This window comes from Oryctolagus cuniculus, chromosome 17, assembly GCF_964237555.1.
Source record: "Oryctolagus cuniculus chromosome 17, mOryCun1.1, whole genome shotgun sequence".
NCBI classification, from domain to species: domain Eukaryota; kingdom Metazoa; phylum Chordata; class Mammalia; order Lagomorpha; family Leporidae; genus Oryctolagus; species Oryctolagus cuniculus.
In genome coordinates, this window is record NC_091448.1 from 9,735,279 (window position 1) to 9,755,734 (window position 20,456).

At 37.5% G+C, this 20,456-nt stretch overlaps 1 protein-coding gene across 2 annotated transcripts in view; it reads right to left on the reverse strand.

The window, feature by feature from the left end:
* The window catches only part of KCNJ16 (potassium inwardly rectifying channel subfamily J member 16), a 62,578-nt gene extending 60,631 nt beyond the window's left edge, over positions 1-1,947 (reverse strand). For both annotated transcript variants that reach the window (XM_008271760.4, XM_008271761.4), the window contains exon 1: positions 1,512-1,947. The gene's annotated coding sequence lies outside the window, so the exon portion shown is untranslated. The remainder of the gene's footprint in view (positions 1-1,511) is intronic.
* Positions 1,948-20,456: the final 18,509 nt, after the last annotated feature.

The following is a 20,456-nucleotide window of genomic DNA, read 5'->3' on the forward strand; positions in this document are numbered from 1 at the left end:
CTGGAGCATAAATCTCATATAAGACAAAAGCTGACTGATGTGTTCAAGGATTGGTCTTTACAAACTTAACAAAGAAAATGCATGGATCTTTTGGGGTAAAATATTTACTTTAAATATACTTTATGTATCTATTATATATATTTTTCCTACAAAGAATACTATTACCAATTCCTCATTTTCAACAAAATTAAATCCAAGTGTTGTACTCTCCACTAACCTACGTAATGGAAGAAATAGTTTTTTTTTTTAATCAATGTCCTTGAAAACTCTTCTTTTCTCTCAAGTCAAACTATTTACATAGAAAAATTCTTTAAGATAGGGTATCAAATGTCTCTCCCACTCCAATCTTTTCCTCCAATTTCAAATATTGTCATGGTTTTGTTTTTAATTGGATTTATCATAATTTATTCTAAAAATAAACAAGATTATATCTCTCCATTACTCAAGTTCTCACTCTTTTATTCTTTGTTCTGTCATGATTTATGTTGGACTCTGGACATTGTACACTTTTAAACTCCTTTTTGGCTTAATTTCCGAAATTCCTTAAGTATATTCCACAAAACAAGTGTGGTTTAACTATTTTGTGTTACTTTGTTACTTAAAATCTGACATAAAGAGCAGTAGTCTACATTTTCTATAGTAAAGTAGCAAAGATACATCAATAGATTATTTTATTCTTAAGGACCTGACTCTTATCTGGCTGTAAGGTAATATTCTGCAGAAATAAACCAGCCCTAGTTTTCCTAAATATTTTTCAAACCATTTACTCTATAGGAGTAAAATGACATGATTAGAATTCATCTGGATTATTGAAAAGTTCTCGTCTTCCACCAAATCCACCAGCAAGGAAAATTGTTCAATTTTATAGAAGCGAATCCATGTCATTCAGAGAGCAAAGATTTTTAAGTCCACACTTCTTTTAATAGACCCTCAGTGATAAAATTCTAGGGTTATAAAAATAGGAGAATAAAGACATCTTTAGAGGGATTATGATGTACACAAAAAAGGAAAATTCTTTTCTTTCAATTTATGTTGAAGTAAGTCTAGAAGTATGGATGCTTTATTCCCCCTCATATCATTGCATGGAACTATAGTAAAACATTAACTTATTTATAAAGCCGTATAAACTTGCATATTTTTCAGTACTGGCAGTCACACATTTATAAATGTATACACAGACAGATACAGTGATCTGCTTTTGAAAGAAGCCATAGAGTACTTCATATGGTATGAGTATGATTAAGTCACTTTTGAATGTTGACACATACAAAGGCACATAAGAGCTCCTTATCCAACTTGCCCAAAGCTTCAAGATAACTTGAGGAATACAACACATTGTTTGACTCTTACTTAAAGTACTTGGATAAGAAATTAAATCATCTTAATTGCATTTAATATGACATAAATATTTTCATTGCTGGACACAGAGCATTGCTGCACCTGAAAGAGAGCATCAGGAGAAACCACAGGCCAAAGGACTTTGTATAACAGAAAAATAGAGCAGTACTTACCTTGATTCACTCTCCCCACAGAGGATCTGTCAGCTGGGTGCTCTCAGCTGAGCAATGGTAAGAATGTTCTTTAGTTAATGATAAAGGAAAAAAAAACCCAGGAGACCAAGAGCCTGAGTTAACCATTGACACTGGTTTGTTCCTACAGTTTCACCCTGGTAATCCGCATAGGTAGCCCCTGGCATCTTATAAAGCAAGCAACAGCCAGTCAGCTGAGACAGCATTACCTCACTGCCTCTGTGCCTCTGTGCCTCTGTACCTCTGGAAGAGGTACAGTGTGAAGGTCATTCAAGTACACCCTGACTAAGTGAAAACTTAGTCAGGGATACAAAGGAGGAAGGTTTCCTGGGCCAGAAACACACTCAACATTGCCAGTAAGTGATTCAAATATTTACAAGCAGGGTTACTGGGAACCAACCTATGGAAATGTGCATGTCAATTATCAGACACAGTGAGTGGTGCAATGGAAGCCTTCTCAGCAGAACTTTCCGTATACATTTTAGCAGGGAAGGAGTGGGACTGCCTGCTAATGCAACCTGAGACAGGATGGCTGGTAATAGCTCAATTCATTCACTGTTTCATTCAACATGCCTTTGTTGATTATTTATCCTATGCAGCACGGTTCCATAGAAATAGCATCCTCAGTTGATTAGCCCTGATGAAGTGGAGGAAAGCAGTTGAGGATAGACAGTCCTTCCCCCAACCCCAGGAACCAGAGCTTGTATCTGAGAAGGTAAAAAAAGTGCAGGCTGTGCTACAGGTTCCCAATGAGGCTTCCCCTCACCACACCTGTGGCTGTTCCCACACCCCCTTGAGTATTCCAGGAAAAATACCATGGCAGAACTGCACTTGAAATTGGTACACATTAGCACAAAGCTGGAATCAGAAGTAGAGTGGGCCTTGAACCCAGGCACTGCAATCTCTGGGGTGCAGGCATCCCAAGTAGGGTCTTCACCACTGTGACCAATGCCCACCCTTAGTCTTCATTTTTGTTTGTCTTTTGTCACTATCACATGAGTTAAATGAAATGATAAATATCTAAGTACCTAGCATAGTGCCAGGTTCCTAGAACACACTGGAAAAAAAAAAAAAACACATCTGAACTCCTTCCTATAGAAAGGCTTCTAAAAGCAACTGCCACACCTGAAGAGTTTTTAGCTGTGCTCCACAAGGCAGGGGTGTCGTATCACCGTGACAAACAACATTCTCACAGAACTAAATATGGAAAAGACAGCCACCGACGGGAAGTGAGGAAGTGCGATTTCCATTTCCCACATTTCTTTGCCATCACTTACATATGTGTGCATACACACTTTGAAAAAAAAAATAGTCTGAAATTACTCTGCCTGGCAGTAAGTCCTAGTGGGTTAAACTAAATGTTAAGGTAGTCATGTAGTCCAGTGGCTCGCCTGGAAGGCAGAACCTTGAGTGATAAGGGAATAGATGAATGTAAAATACCAGAGTCAAAAGAGAGCTTCAAAAAATGTGAAAGGCAGCCATGAGGAACTAAAGAAATAAAAATCTCAAGCTCTTCTGAACCTAGAGGAGTTCAAAATTCTGGAGAGTTCAATGCAAGTATTACCCTGGCAAGGAATTAGCATGCACTTTCCTTCCAATGAGCGTGGGCAGCCAGGGGACCTAAATCACATCTGGCTCAACTTACTCTCCAGATCTAGGGGGAGCTTTTCTAAGTGCTGGGCATAGTTACCATTTGGAGGGCTGTTCCATTTTTGCATCCCCCCATTTTTGTTGAATGAATACTGAGGAAGTAAGACTGGATATTAATGTTGGTACTGTCTTTTACTATCCTGTGACATTGGAAGCTGTTTAAACATTCTGCATCCCAGTTTCTTCATCTGTAAAATGAGGGTGATTAAAACAGTAATAACAGTAATAACAGCAGCACCTACCCCAGATAAATCATCTGGGCTATCCTTTAGTTTTTGACATTCTGATGAGAGCACGCATTTTGCAACCTGTTATACAATATCTGTAGAAGAGGAGTCTGGACTCGCCATGAGTCTTATCATTCCAGTCACCCTATCTTTTTTTTTTTTTTTTTTTTTTTTGATAGGGAGAGTTAGCGAGAGAGACAGAGAGAAAGCTCTTCCTTCCGTTGGTTCACCCCCTAAATGGCTGCTATAGCTGGCACGCTGCTCCGATCCAAAGCCAGGAGCCAGGTGCTTCCTCCTGGTCTCCCATGTGGATGCAGGGCCCAGGCACTTGGGCCATCCTCCACTGCCTTCCCAAACCACAGCAGAGAGCTGGCCAGTCACCCTATCTTTTCTATCACCTGTAAATGTCAGATTAGCAGTTGAGGCAACTTTCACCGTGATTTATCCATTACAAGTCTGGCTTGATTGTTTAGTGAGTGTTTACCAATTGCATTGCTTGTTTGAAAGCTGAACTCTGTTAATTAGTGTTCCACATCGAAGGGCATTTCAATGAACACAAGGAAACACACGGCTTCTACTGCTCTGGAAGGAAGATGTTAAGGACAATGGCTCTGTTTGATTGAACATTTTCATTGACCTGAGTCAATGAAGCATCTAAAATTAGCGTAAAACAAGATGACAGGAAAGATCAAGACAGGAAGCAAGATAGGGAAATGGGATGCTTTCCCAACTTCAACTGAGTCAGATGGCCTTAGAGTGGCTTCATTCCTTTGTTGGAAGTAAATTCCAAGAACATCAGACATACCCATACTCACACGTAAGTAGGAAAACACTGTCCAAAGCCAAACAAAAATGATATCTGGATTGGCTTTTCTGTTGCATGTCTATGCCTCCTCAATCTACCTGAACTGAAAATCAATCTTATTGATGTTTAACATTTGTGAACTGTAACCCTCATTGAAGCAGAAATGGAAACTGAGGCAAACTGAAGGAGCATGCTTGTTTTAAGATTTGTCAAATTACAAGATAATGAAATAATATATTATTTCAGTGTAAGAACTTTAAGTGATAGATGATTCACTTTTCAAAAATCTGTATTTTCTTATTGTCCAATGATCTTAGTAGTGGCCAGAGAGAAGTTTATATTATATTAAGGGTCTGCTGATGATGTAGGTTTTGCTAACTCTAGCTATAGCATTAGCAGACTGGCCTAATTTCAGTGCTTATAAGAACTACTAAAAATGTTTTTCACATTTTTGAATGTAAGAGAAAAAACTAAAAGAAGAACATTCGATGACATCAAAATTATATGAAATTCAAATTTCAATGTCCATAAATGAAATTTATTGGAACAGAGACACGCACAATCATTTATATAGTGTAATTACATACTTCCATGATACAACAACAGAATTCAATGGTCCTCAAATTCTTGACAGAAACTGACACTCAGTTCTAAACTATTCAATATCTTGCACTTTACAGGAAAATGTGTCAACCCCTAATCTAGCCAAACCATGCAACTGACTATATTCCAAGGCAATGCTTCTCTTCCTGATTAATGGCTTTTCACACACAGTTAAATCAAAGGCAAGCCCATGTCTGTAATTTAAAATCCTTCCTTGAAGATGCCTTTTACCAACTCCTTCCTTGCCTACTACAACCACCAACTAATAGTTTATTTTAAAAGATAAAAAGAACCAAACCTTTATAAGGCATTATTCCTTCCTATTTATATGTTATAGCTCTTTGTTACATTTTTATTTCCTTTATCAAACTTTAAATATTAGTGGGTAGGAATTCACGAAGCTATTTCCTAGAATCTAACTAAATGTCTAGAAACAAGTATTGGGAGTGAATGCCTGCTTTTTTTAATTAAGCAATATACCATGGTTGAAAAATGGTATTTTATTTTTCCTCCCCTTGACTCTTTTATTTGGTTTACTGTCTTAATGAATTTCCGAGTCATCCCTTGTATATCTCTTTTCTCTCGTGAAACCCAAGACGCCCCACCTGATATTATGATCATGACACTGTGCTTGGTGTATCCTCTCTCTCATCATCCCAGCTCTCAGAGTGGCAGCCCATTTCCACTGGAAGGACCGTGTGTGATTCAAGCCAAAATATACAGAAGAAACTGAAAAGAACAGGAAAAAAAAAACACCTTGAATTTTCTTCCTCAAGGAACAATCCAGTTCTGCATTTTAATAAGAGCATCTAAAATACTTCAACATTGATTTAAATTAAAATATTGAAATTGTCTGTATCATGCAAATGAGTCTGATATATTGATTCGTGCTAGCCGGTGAAGCTGCGTTATCTTTCTCAACTGGTAAGGGGTTGAAAGAATATCATTAAAAAATCTCTTCTAAGGATTTTGTATGTATGCCTGGATTCCAAAAATTTTTGCACTAAATTAAACATCTTTTAATTTCATTTTCATGAAATGGTTGAAGTCCCATCCCATGTGTTTATTGTAGATCAAATGAGTAAGTGGCAAGAACAACTAACCTCCTATTTCAATTTCCTCTGGCAAAATTATGTCCAATCTTTACCCTTATTGTTTTCAGACAAAATTGAGATTTAACTTTATGTACAATTTTGAATCTTGCTTTCTTAATCTTTGCAAAGCACTCTTGATTTAATGCAAAGGACCATATTTCTAACCATGGAATGCCCAACACCCAGGAGACGTCAACCAAGCTGTCTTTTGTAGCATTTATATTTGGTTTGTAGTACTCTGCAATCACACCCACATTTACTGAAATGATTTAGACTATGTTGTGGGGATTAAGTGGAACTATACCTTGAGAGAGCTTTATAAACTATCAGGCTTGCACTAGATATGACCTGAAGAACATGCTCAAATAGCAGGTAAACATTATTCCTCTGCAAGAAGTGCCGGCCAATTAAAAAGGTATCACTCTCCTCAAGAAGATGGTTTCCTTGCCAGTGGGGGGTTCCTTAAAGGAGGCTAATTTGATTTCAAAAGATGCCTTTATATTCTGTCTTTGTCTATCCAATGGAAAACTTCCAGATAAATACTTGGGCATTTCAAGCTTCAGACTCTATTTGACTTCATCACCATATTGATTACTTCATTAAGAAACACATGAGGGAAATTTAGTTACCTGTGTCACTTCCTTAATTCTTCTTTACTTTTCATAGGCAGGTTTAATCCTTTTCTTCCCAACTTATGCCTTTCTTGTTCTCTTTCAAACTTCAGGAATGCCTCATTGCCTCACTCTCCTCCAAGACTATTTTTTTTTTCCTAAAGCTTTCCTTCCCCCCAAACTGAGAATTAAAAGCAATATTTCTTTTGACAGCTGGTAACTAATCCCACTTTAACAGGAAGGAGAACAGGAAGCCAGCAAAGGAATTTTCCACTCCTGTCTCTCTCAATTTTTTTCCACATCAGGTACTTTTCAAAATCTAGACGTTTCCAGTGACTCTGTATATCTTCTTGTTTTGTCTACGAGAGTCACGTGTTTTTTCACTTCTCCTGTGCTGATGAGAAACCTGACCTAGCTTATGTTTGATTTTGTAGGAGGGAGAACTTGAGAACTTTTTGGTCTCAAAAGGGAATATAACTGAAATGTGATGCCTTTGCTGATGCAAACGGATTTTTTTTCTTTTGAAAAGATAAAGTTCACAAGCTGGTCCATCAACCACAAATCAAAGTGTCTCATATTATGATAGAAACTACAACTTTGATATCTTCAGTAAGGCTCTGTTCAACCATCTTTCACCTGCCCCACTATCTTCCTCTAATCCCTTTCTCCTACCTCTCTTCATTCCCATGTTTCTTTTCAGTTTAATTACTAAAAGGCTCTATTTCCTTGTGCTCCAAACCTTCCAGAAGGTATATCAGATGCAAAGGAAAAAAAATAAACTTGATTTTGTTTCTTCAGGAAGAATTCCATTTCAGCATTTTCATAGGACCACATACAACATTTCAGTTAATGATTTTTAAAGTGATGAAATCATATTTTGCTATAGCAAGTGGTTTGCAGAAAACATGAACAAAAGGCATTTGTGTAAACTGATATAGCTTCAAGTGAAAGTACTTAACTAAGATGATGTCTGCTGCAATATGTTAAATTCTATACAAGTTACTAAAGGCATTGCCTTAAACTCAAGCAGATTTTTCCTGAAATGTCATTCTGTCCTGTTTGTACCACAAATGAGAGTGAAGTAGAAGGAGCAAGTTAATAGTCAGTGTTGAAGTTAGAGGGCCAAGGGAGAATTAGGGAGAAGTAAATGAAATAAAATGTCCTTTAGCAACGGATAAAATTAAGCAAAATGAGAAACATAAGGAGTCAAAGATAATTCTAAAGTTTCATTATCTGATTATATGGGAGGAATTACTCTGAAGATTTTTCAGTTTTTAATGGGGAGAAAGTTCTTCAATAGCATGGACTAATTAAAAGCCACCAAGTGCAGAGGCAGCATCACTGGAGAATTAGTCAGGAAATCAGTTTCTGTTTCTGGATTGATAACTATCCAGAAGTGTGATCCTCATCCAGACATTATTTCCTCGGATCATAGCTTCCCAGTGTTTAAAATAAAAGATGCTCACTACTATCCCTTCTACTTAGTTTTGTTCTTTTATCATTAAAATGGAATGAAGCTATGCAAATAAGGACATGGATTATGTGTTCTTTTGTTCTTATGGTCAATGCTTAGTAGTATGTCTAGTGCATAATACTTATTCAATAAATATATGTTTAATGAATTAATGAGTCTATGGAAGATTTTATACTTTGACAGATGCAAAAGGGTTGATAGGATTTTGACAAAATTAATCTAGAACTTTGAACATACATAGATGATTGGGTTAGATCTGTGTAGACACAACCTGTAAGACAACAAAATGTGGTCATACCTATAGTCTTACAACTTAGGTCATTTGTTATTGCTCACCTGTAAATGTTCTCAGCAATCATTAGTTTTCAAAATGGAAGATTTAGGTTATTGTGCACATGCCCTATTCCCATTGTCATCTTTACAAGATGCTAACAATACACTGTATAAAATGTAGATCTTACACTGAAATGAAAGGAGCTACTTTGCTATTTAAAAGCTCAGAAACAGTGCATTTGCTTTTTATTTGTTTGGTCTTTTGGGGGGATGAAATTGCATCTTCAATTTTGTTTTGTGCTTCTAAAAAATTGAGTGCTTATATTTATAATGCAGTTATTTCAGTGTCTTGTAAACTACAATCCTGCTTAGAAAGCAACATATTTCAAAATTCAACATTTTGCTTCAATTTATATATGGGGGCAAAAAATGAATGAAACAAAATTTCACAGAATTCAATAGACAAACACCCCACATCCAATTATTCTGGAAAGTTTGCTTTGCATTCATGGTTTCTTTTTTATTTTATTCTTTTTCTTTATTTTTATTTATTTGAAATCAGGAGTCAAGAACTCCATCCAGGTCTCCCACATGAGTGACAGGTACCCAAGTACTCAATCCATCCTGCTGCTTCCCAAGGTGCATGTTAGCAGGAATCTGGACCAAAAGCAGAGTCAAGACTCAATCCTAGGCACTCTAATATGGGATGGAAGTGCCCCAAAAACAGCCCACCATGACACAACACCTATTCATGATTTTTTTATTCTAATAGATGTGTTTTTAAAAGATTTCAAAATCCTAATCTATGCAATTCAAAAATGTATACAACATTCTCTCTTTCTCTCTCTCTCTCTCTCATATGCACAAACACATACACATATACACACAGACATGTATTCCACACTAGTATTTCAGACATATACGTATTATAGATTAGTTGAACAATAAGAGATTTGGTACACACACCTATAATTCACATTAAACATTAAAGTCTCATCAAATGCTAAATTTTCTTAGAGCTGAAACATTTTTCTTTGCTATCCAGAGCCAAAAGGCATACATTGTTCTAGCAACCTCTTCCTCCCCTAGAATTAAATTTCACAAAATGGAATCTAAGGAAAGAATATACAGGGATCCCCAAATGCATATTGAGAAGGAACCCAGTTTTCACCCATCAGATAACAACACTCAATGACTTGGGTAACCCAACTTCACTTCCTTATGGCCTCAATGAAAAGAGCATTCATTTCTTTAGGAAATCAGTGAGATGAATTGTAATGAAAACCAAGAAATTCTGCCAGGAATTAGCAAAGACCATGAATAGCCTAGTTTAAAAGTTGAATTTCTTGTTTTCCTTCCTGTGTGGCACTCTGAAAAGACGAGAAAGCAGTACATTTCGTCTTTGGAAAACCCAATGCAGTGTGTGAGACGCTGCCAACTAGTTAAGTTCATCCTGGGTGAATAACAACTATGGGGACATTAAGAATTAAATGACTAGAGAACAGGTTTGAAAATGAAGACATTTTATCATGTTGATTTTCTTGCTAATGTAGAAATGGGAGTAAAAAGGTCCTGTTTCATAGGAAATAGCACCTCCAGGGCTTGAAGTTGTAGCACATTAAAAAATTTAGCATCCCACATACCCATCACACATGTGTTCTCTTCTTTGAATTCAGCATGCTAGTCACAGGAGTTACATCATTAACAGTTAGAATGTGACATTTGTGTTCCCAAAGCCACAATACAGCACATGATCTGCAACAAAAACCACAGGACTTGGAAGGAAATTAGATTGAGGTTCATAATAAATAAAATAAATAAAAAATATTATGTTATGTATATATACACCTAACAAAAATAATAGCTCACTTTTTCAGACTGTCATTGTTAAAGAAAGCATCAAGCATCAATGTGACAATAAACATGAGTACATATGGTACTTTGCCATGAAGAATTCTAAAGTTGACCTGCAGAAGTGGGAACTGGAAGAAAGGTGAGCAGATTATAGGTTACTGGGAAGTGGTGGAAGGCGAAATATCTGAAATCCAATAGGGAGCTGGAAAGCAGGTGTGGGTGAGCTCATATCACACAGTAAGCAGAGGTGGCTGGTAGAGTCTGAGGGTTTTGAGTGTGTTTGATGTATTCTTTTTTATTTTATTTAAGGTATACAAATTTCATGTATTTCATATACACAGATTTAGGAATGTACCCTTCCTCTCACCCATGTTCCCACCCTTCCTCCTCATTCCTTTCCTAGTCCCTCTCTTAATTTTTGCAATGACTCTACCTTATACTCATGAAATTTACCCTACACTAAGTAAGAGTTCAGCAAATAATAATCAGAAAATAACACTCTTCTTCAATAGTAGAGACAAGGACTGTAAACAATCATCAAATCTCAAAATGTCAATTTCACGTCTATTCATTAAATTTTTAGTACTGAGTTAGCAAAGATCACAGAAAATATGTGATATTTGTCTTTTTGGGACTGGCTTATTTCACTAAGTATAATGGTTTCCAGTTGCAACCATCCTGTTGCAAAAGACAGGATTTCATTTCTTTTTACTGTTGTATAGTATTCCATAGTGTATACCATAATTTCTTTGTTCCAGTCATTAGTTGATGGACATCTGGGTTGATTCCATATCTTAGCTATTATGAATTGAACTGCAATAAACATGGGAGTACAGACAACTCTTTCATATGCTGATTTCATCTTAGGTGAGTTCTCAGGACTGGGATTGCTGGATCATATGGTAGATCTATTTTCAGCTTCCTGAAGTACCTCTATACTGTCTTCCACAATGGTTGTATGAGTTTACATTGCCACCAACAGTGGATTAGGGTACTTTTCCCTGACATCCTTTCCAGCATCTATTGCTTATTGATATCTGTATGAGGCCCATTCTAACTGGGGTGAGGTGAAACCACATTGTGGTTTTCATTTGCATTTCCCAGATGACGAGTGATCCTAAACACTTTTTCATATGTCTCTTGACCATTTGACTTTCCTGTCTTGAAAAATGCCTGTTCACATCCTTTGCCCATTTCTTAATTGGATTGTTTATTTTGTTGTTGTTGAGTTTCTTGAGTTTTTTTAGATTCTGCATATTTACTCCTTATCAGTTTGCAAATATTTTCTTCCATTCTGTCAATCGCCTCTTCACTTTGCTGAGTGTTTCTTTTGTAATGCAGAAGCTTCTCAGCTTGATGCAATCCCGTTTGTCAATTTTGGCTTTGATTGCCTGTGCTTCTGGGGTCTTTTCCAAGAAGTCTTTGCCTATGTCAATGTCTTGCATAATTTTACCAATGCTATCCTGTAGTAATTTGATGGAATCAGGTCATAGATTTAGATCCTTGAACCATTTTGATTTGATTTTTGTGTAAGGTATAAGGTATGGGTCTTGTTTCATACTTCTGTACAAAGAGATCCAATTTTCCCAGCTCCATTCTCAGAACAAAAGAAGAAATTAGAAAAAATAGAAACAGTGTTAGAAATTTATGGGCTATTATCAAACAGCCCAACATAAGGTCTTAGGAGTTCCTGAAGGTGTGGGGAAAAAGAATGGATTAGAAGGCATATTCAATGAAATAATTAAGAAAACTTCCCTGGCCGGCACCATGGCTCACTAGGCTAATCCTCTGCCTGCAGCACTGGCACCCCGAGTTCTAGTCCCAGTCCCTGCACCGGATTCTGTCCTGGATGCTCCTCTTCCAGTCCAGTTCTCTGCTGTGGTCCAGGAAGGCAGTAGAGGATGTCCCAAGTTCTTGGGCCCTGCACCCTCATGGGAGACCAGGAGGAAGCACCTGGCTCCTGGCTTTGGATTGGTGCAGTGCGCCTGCCATAGCGGTCATTTGGGGAGTGAACAAATGGAAAAGGAAGACCTTTCTCTCTGTGTCTCTCTCACTGTCTAACTCTGCCTGTCAAAAATAAATAAATAAATAAATAAATTAAAGATTTTAAAAAAAAGAAAACTTCCCCAATTTGGAGAAAGAGAAGAGTCCAAGTACACGAGGCACATAGAACTCCTTGTAGACATGACTAGAAAAGATCTTCAGGGTCCAGTGCCATTGCTCACTTGGTTAATATTCTGCCTGTGGTGCTGGCATCACATATGGGTGCTGGGTTCTAGTCCTGGTTGCTCTTCTTCCAGTCCAGCTCTCTGCCCAAGTGCTTGGGCCCCTGCACCCACATGGGGGACAAGGAAGAAGCACCTGGCTCCTGGCTTCAGAGTGGTGTAGCTCCAGCTATGGTGGCCATTTGAGGGGTGAGCCAACAGAGGGAAGACCTTTCTGTCTGTCTCTCTCTCTCACTGTCTAACTCTACCTATCAAATAAAAATAAAAAGATCTTCACCATGACACATTGTAGTCAATTTTTCAACAGTAAACATAAAGAAAAGATTCTAAAATATGCGTAAGAGAAATACCAGATTGCTTTCAGAGGATCTCCAATTGGACTCCTAGCTAATTTCTCATCAGAAAACCTACAGGCTAGGGGACAATGAAAAGACATAATTCAAGTCTTAAAAGAAAAACCTGTCAACCAAGAATACTGTACCCTGAAAAGCTCTCATTTATGAATGACAGTGAAGAAAGCCCTTCTATAACAAACAGAAATTGAAAGATTTTGACCATTTATAAAGCCTTACAAATGATGCTTAAGTATATATCACACACAGAAACACTGAAAGATAGTCATCATTATGAAAGGATGTGAACACAGAAAATCTCTCAGTACAAAGGAAATCCAAAGCAAACAACAGGAATATTTGCAGAAAAATGGCAGAGCCAAGTCATTACTTATCATTAGTAAGTTTGAATGTAAATAGCCTAAATTCTCCAATTAAAACATAAATACTGGAGGAATGGATTAAAAAACAAGACCCATCTCTTTGCTGCCTACAAGAAACACACCTCACCACAAAAGATACATGCAGACTGAAAGTGAAAGGATGAAAAAAGATATCCCATGCTAATGGAAAGCAAAAACAAGCACATGTAGCCATCCTAATATCAGACAAAATATACTATAACACAAAAACTGATGGATTCTTACACTGCTCAATTGAGCTGATAATAGTTGTGTACCTCTTCCTAATGATTCTTATAGACAAAATAGCACATAGTTTTCTCATGCTTCCTGCTAACTTCAATCAGACAGATGTTATGTTAATTTTTTATAAAATTATTTATTTATTTGAAAGGCAGAGTTACAGAGAGGCAGAGAGAGACAAAGAGAGAAAGAAAGAGAGAGAGAGAGAGAGAGAATCTTCCATCTGCTAATTCACACCCCAGTGGTTGCAATGGCCAGAGCTGGGCCAGTCTGTGGTCAGGATCCAGGAGACAGGAGCCAATAGCTTCTTCCAGGTCTCCCACGTGGGTTCATGGGCCCAAGAACTTGTATTATCTTCTGTTGCTTTCCCAGGCTCAGTAGCAGGGAGCTGGATAAGAAGTGGAACAGTAAACTGGCGCTCATATGTGATACCAGCACTGCATGTGGCAGCTTTGCATGCTACGCCACAGTGCCATTCCCAGATGTTAACCTGTTCCCTAGTACTTCAAAATTGTTCCTTATACTTCAAAAGATTTTTGAGAAAATGGAATTAAAAGCTATGTTTCTGTTGGTGCAAGAGTTTTGAAATTCATACCATTTCTTCATAACACATGTTTTATATGGACTTTTTGAAAACCCATCATATGCATAGGCTTCAAATTTTTTACACCAATGGAAACTTACCTTTTAATTCAATTTTCATATGTTTTAAAAGTGCCCTAGGGCTGGCGCTGTGGCACAGCAGGTGAGGCAACCGCCTGCAGTGATGGCATCCAATTTGGGTGCAGCTTCGAGTCCCAGCTGCTCCACTTCAGATCCAGCTCTCTGCTATGGCCTGGGAAAGCAGTAGAAGATGGCCCAAGTCCTTGGGTCCCTGCACCAACATGGGAGACCAGGAAGAAACACCTGGCTCCTGGCTTCGGATGGGCATAGCTCCTGCCATTGCGGTCAATTGGGGAGTGAACCAGTGGATGGAAGACCTCTCTCTCCTCTCTCTCTCTCTCTCCCTCTCCCTCTACTCTCTCTCTATGTAATTCTGACTTTCAAATAAATAAATAAATCTTTTTAAAAAGTGCCCTAGGCAGGCGCCGCTGCTCACTTGACTAATCCTCCACCTGCGGTGCTGGCACCCTGGGTTCTAGTCCCAGCAGGGCTCTGGATTCTGTCCTGGTTGCTCCTCTTCCAGTCCAGCTCTCTGCTGTGGTCCCGGAAGGCAGTGGAGGATGGTTCAGGTGCTTGGGCCCTGCACCTGTGTGGGAGACCAGGAGGAAGCACCTGGCTCCTGGCTTCATATCGGCGCAGTGCGCCTGCCGTAGCGGCCATTTGGGGGGTGAACCAACAGAAAAGGAAAAGGAAGAACTTTTTCTCTGTCTCTCTCTCTCACCGTCTAACTCTGCCTGTCCAAAAACAAACAAAAAAAAGGGCCCTAGTGTATGAAGTGCATTAGAACAAATTTGTGTTTTCAAAACAAGTGTTATAGCAGAACTGACTAAGCCTGTTGTCAGTTTATAAATACATATTGAATACCTAACAGTCACTAAGTAATTAAAATGTTCTTATCTGTGTGGTGATTTCCAAATAGCTCTTTGATGTTGTATAGATATATAAATAATTCGATATCTATGTTTTTCACCTTTCTCCAATAATACTGTTTTTCTCCTCAAACTGGTAGACTGTAAATATCATGGTCAATGAAATTGTTCAAGAGCTTCTTTTCTAATGTGATGGAATGTGTTTGACTGGATCATGTTATCCTTCCAATTCACCTTCCATCTTCTACCTCAGGCTCCAGTTTGAAGTTTTCCATTTGTCCTAGAACTTAGGATATTCTAAAGATGTAAATTCGCCATTGAACATGTATCTAGCAATTACTTATCCTTCAACTGTTCCTTTATTGTTGTTCATTTAAACTTGTATTTTGCTGTTGTTGTCTTGTGCTTTTTAACCCCTCAGTTCTAGGAAGTACTTTGCTTACACAGTGTTCATAGTTCAGAATTTTCCTTGTAAATATAAAACAATAGGAACACTCACACCATGCATGGCTTCTTTTTCATCATGCTTTTAATTCTAACCCAAGAAAACTACCTATAAAACATGCACACAGGTATGTGTATTTCAGATCTTCTTGTAACCATCACTTCTAAGATTAAATTGATTCCTGAGGAATTTGCTAACATAATCAGTACCGAAGGTTGTTATCAAAACTTCTTGTGCCCTTGAAAATTCTTTGTGTAAACAATATACATCCATTTTACCGTCATTTAAGAATACCTTTTTTTGTGTGTCAAACCAGACACAGACAACCAAGATTAAAACGAAGGGAAAAATCCTATAGCACTTCTGTGGAATCTAATAAATGCAGATTTGTGGAAATATAAGAAAGCTAAGCTTTGAAAATTTCAATAAAGGACTCGATCTCTTGAGATTTTTATCCCAAACCTCACAGAAGAAAGCAACAGGAAGCTGTGCCATGCGGGGCAGAGGCCATGGATTGATCTGGACAAGATGACAGATGAGGAACAGGGTAAAGAGTTAAGATCAGAAAACAAACCAAAACAAAGCAGAGGAAACAGGTTCCCCCTGTTAACCAAACTAGCCAAACAGAATGGCTTTGTCATTCTTAAAACAGAAAATAAAAATTTCAGAGAAGCTCCTTCACAACATTTAGAAGAATATGTTTTATTAATTTTCTTGGTAAGAAATAAGTAAATGCCTATTGATCAACCAATCCAAGACCCTTCCTAAAAATTCTTTTACTATCAAATGGGGATATGATGTAAGAGCAATATTTGCCTTCTAGATTTAAAAGGAAATCAGTACAGGTTCCCTATAGGGAGATCTGACATTATGAAAGTATTAAACTTTCTTGTCTTTATGTCTTTCAGGATAAATGTTTCTATTTTCTTTAGAAATCAATTTACAGATGGACCTCAAGGTATGACAGTTTGACTTACAAGTTTTCAATTTTATGATGATTGCAAAGGTGATTCACATCAAGGGGTAAGTGTTTGGTACAGTGGTTAAGACACTGCTTGGTATACTCACATCCCATATTGGAAGCCTGGGTCTATTCCCAATTTCCAGATTTTTGCTGATGTTTCCCTGGGAGGAAGCAGATGAGTCTCTGCCACCCATGTGGGAGACCTAGATTGAAGACCTGGTTCCCAGTTGCAGCCTGGCCCCCTGGGTGTTGGATGTATTTGAGGAGCTGTCAGTAAATGGGAGGTCTCTCTCTCTCTCTCTGTTAGTTTTTCTGTATTACAAATAAATATATTAATACTAATAATATAACAATGCACATTCAGTAGAAATGACACTGAATTCTGAAATGGGATCTTTTCCAACAGTTTCAGTATTTAGTTGGAGCCTCTCTTGTGACGCCGGGCATGCTGGGAAGTGCCATGTTCCCCATCAGCCATGTTGTCATGAAAGATTAACAACTGATTCCCTAAGCTATGGTGTTCAGTAGCTTGGGTGTATTAGTGTGTCTTTGCCTTATGATATATTCAGCCTACAAATGAGTTTATCGGGATGTAATGCCTTCTAAGTCAAGAAGTGCCTGTATCTCACTTTCTCAGAGTAACACCAGACAGTTTCATAAACCCGAGAGGACCAGTAAGTAACTTTCTTCCTTTATTTTCCTTGAAAAATAAAGCCCCAAATTTGATTGCTGTGTAACTGTCTGAACTCTCAATATTACCCACTTGCTTTCTGAAGTTTTAAGCAGACAAGGGATATATGCTTCAAAAATCAGATTATTCTTAAAATGGGAACTCAATTTACCAATGCCCTGCCCTTATTGAGTTACTGTTGTCATACACTATAAGAGACTTTTCTCATATGATTGTAATTACCAACATAACCAAGCCATTAGAGTGTGGCATCAGGCTGGCCTGTAATATTGCCTAAGGTGATTTGTTTAAAGAGAGAGAGCTACAGATGAATGAACCATAGGGATTCCAAAGGCAGAAACTTTGACTTGTGCAGTGTATTGGATTTGGCAGCATAGTCTCAATCCCACTCACTTGATCCAGCTCAGGTATCAGTAACTGGAGAAGAGCAAAGACCAGCGTAATCAGCTGAAACTACCCATGTCTGATCAGGTTTGGGCTTGTGACAGGTGATGTGCTGCCTAGATTCTTGGGGCAGAGGGGCAAGAAATGAGAAAATCCCAGAGGTGGGAAAAGCTCATTGAAACTCTCAAACATGAGTGCAAGTTATTTGAATATAAAGGAGAGGGGGAAAAAAGATAAAAGAAATAGCACATAATTATATACAATTGCTTCATCATTTCTACTTCAATAATTTATTTTTTATTTGTGAAATTAGACACAAATGTTCTTGCCAATTGCTAATTTTCCCACTTCCTCTAAGCCTTGAGTGCTGATATGATTATTCTGCAAACTGTAGTTGGACTATTTTGGTTGGATACTGTGATGCTAAGTGATTTGCTTATTGCGTACTACCTAAAACATACAGATGTTCCATCTCCTGGCTGGTCTTCTGGTACTTCAGCACTTGTCCTAATAAAGCATGAAATTTTTTCCTTTCTTTGGATTGCCATATTCTGTATCCATGTCTCCCTTCCAAATAGGTTGGCACCATAGCCAGGTTAATTCTTCAATCCAAGCTCAGTCTATTATTGGTTTTCTGTACTACCTTTTAAGTCTCTAAAAGGAAAATTCCGACAACATTGAGGAACATTCATTGAGTGCCTGACACATAGCCAACACTTGAATATATCAATAAGTCAATATATTAAAGTTTATGTGACAAAATCAAGACTCAAAATCTATTGAGTCATCTGAACATGAAGACATAGCCTGTATTTGTTGGCACCAGTCCACAGGCAACACCTTGTTAGAGGAGGAAAACTGCTACCATTTCTCTCAAGATAGTCAGGAATGTCCGAAACAGCTTCCACTAATCAAAATTTCCCTGGAGTGCCTCTGTGTAGAGGACAGTGTGGAGAGGAAAACCAGGCATTTTATCTCTGGAGCACATGACTATGACATGTGATTGCCAATCCTTCCACCTGACTCATGCAATGAGCTTTCCCATCATCAAACTGGTGATCCTGAAACAAAATGAAAATGTATAAAATATATTTTTTGAAAAACACAAAGCTATAACTTGAGAAGAATTATTGTGCAATAAAATAAAAGGTAAATTATGGATCATTTCCTTAAATTGAATCAACCAGTTGATAATTCTATGTTTTAGAGAAAATCCATATAAAATGGAAGGAACTAATTTGGCATGGGAAAATGGTGATTCTTAAATTAATCAAATGGAATTGGATAATGTTGAAGAGGAGTCACGATTTGATTATGTGCTTTGAAAAACACTGTTTTAAAATTGAGAGATACAGCTTGTGGTTTCAACCTTGCGACTTACAAGCCTTTGACCTTGAAATGTTATTTAACTTCCCTTTTATCTGTAAAATTAAGATGATTAAGATGACTGAGCCAAATCTGAGATTCCTTCCAGTGTAGAAATTCTGTATTCTTGGATATGTCCTTCTTACATTCCCATAATTTGTTTGCAATTTGCTTGTTAATGAAATTAAGTTAGAACTTTAAATAGACACCTCTTCCTCTTCCCTTGCTTTTTTTAAAAAATGAATCAAATTATCATGTAATTTAAAATTCAGTGGATTCAAATGAAATTATTTTGCCTTAAAATGACGGCATAATTTAATTCTGATATTCAGTGATATTGCTGGCTTATGATACACTAATTGGTCCATCTCTGAAAATCATACATCAATCTGTACCCTATTCAGGCATAGAATAATTCTCTATCACAAATAATATGTACTATTAATGAAGTGACTTAGAAATGTTTTCAGCTTGAGTTCAAATAATTTTAAGAGGAGTATATAATCTATGTCTGAAGCCTGCTTCATACCAAAGGTGAAACTGGATAGTGACAATGATATTTGGAAGTATGGAAAAATGTACGTTCTTATGAAAAATGGAGCAGGAACCTTTCTGAGGTACATACCTATCTTGGTAACTGGATCATGCTAATTTTTGCTCAAAACTGTATACTATCTGTTGAGTTGATCAGTGGACAAAGGGAAGTTATTCCAAGCAAACCAGATGGAAAATTATAAACTCGATGAAACATGAGGACTTGAACGAAAGCTTCATGCACCGGAGTGCCAGTGCCAAAAGCAGATTGAAATTTCCTGAACCATGAAATGGTTATCTATCTATCATCTATCTATCTATCTATCTATCTATCTATCTATCATCTTCCATCAGCTAAAAGCAGCATCTGCTTTGCATGTATAAGGAGCTGGTATTTCCATATTTCCAGCCATTTCAGTGGGCATCAGAAATGAATAAGTCAAGTCACTAAAACAGTAATCAGTAGAAATACTATTAGTAAGGCAGGTTATTCACTCTCTAGGTAGCAGAATATTCTTGCTCAGGGTTAATCCTAACAACTACACTAATTCTATGCTAATTATGCTAATTGCAGCAATGAGAACTCACCACTATGGGCACTGGTTTGCTGCTCCACTTTCCATCCAGCTCCCCGCTAATGAGGCTGGGAAGGTAACGGTATAGGGCCCAAATGCTGTGGTCCCTTCTCATTATGTGGGAGAACCAGAAGGGGCTCCTAACTTAACTTTGGTATGGCTCAGACCCATCTGTTCTGGCCATTTAGAGAGTGAGTCAGCGGATAGAGGATCTATTTGTCTCTACAACTCTCCCTTTAAAATAAATAAATCTAAAAATAAAGAAAGGATAAACTCACAACTAAGCCTAGTAAGCTCATCAACTGAAGACTGGATAAAGAAATTATGGGATATGTACACCATGGAATACTACACAGCAGTAAAAGAAAATGGATGCAACTGGAAAACATCATACTTAGTGAAATAAGCAAGTCCCCAAAAGACAAATACCTTATGTTCTCCCTGATCTGTAGTAACTAATAGAGTACCTAAAAGGTAATCTATAGAAATGAAAATAACACTTTGAGATGCAATGACTTTGAACAGTCCTTGTCTCAACTGTTGAGGAGCAGTTTTTTTTTCTTTTTCATATTATCTTTTGAATTCTGTATTTAGTGTAGGGTTAATCTTATGTGCATAAAGTTAATTGAAAATAGATCTTAGTAA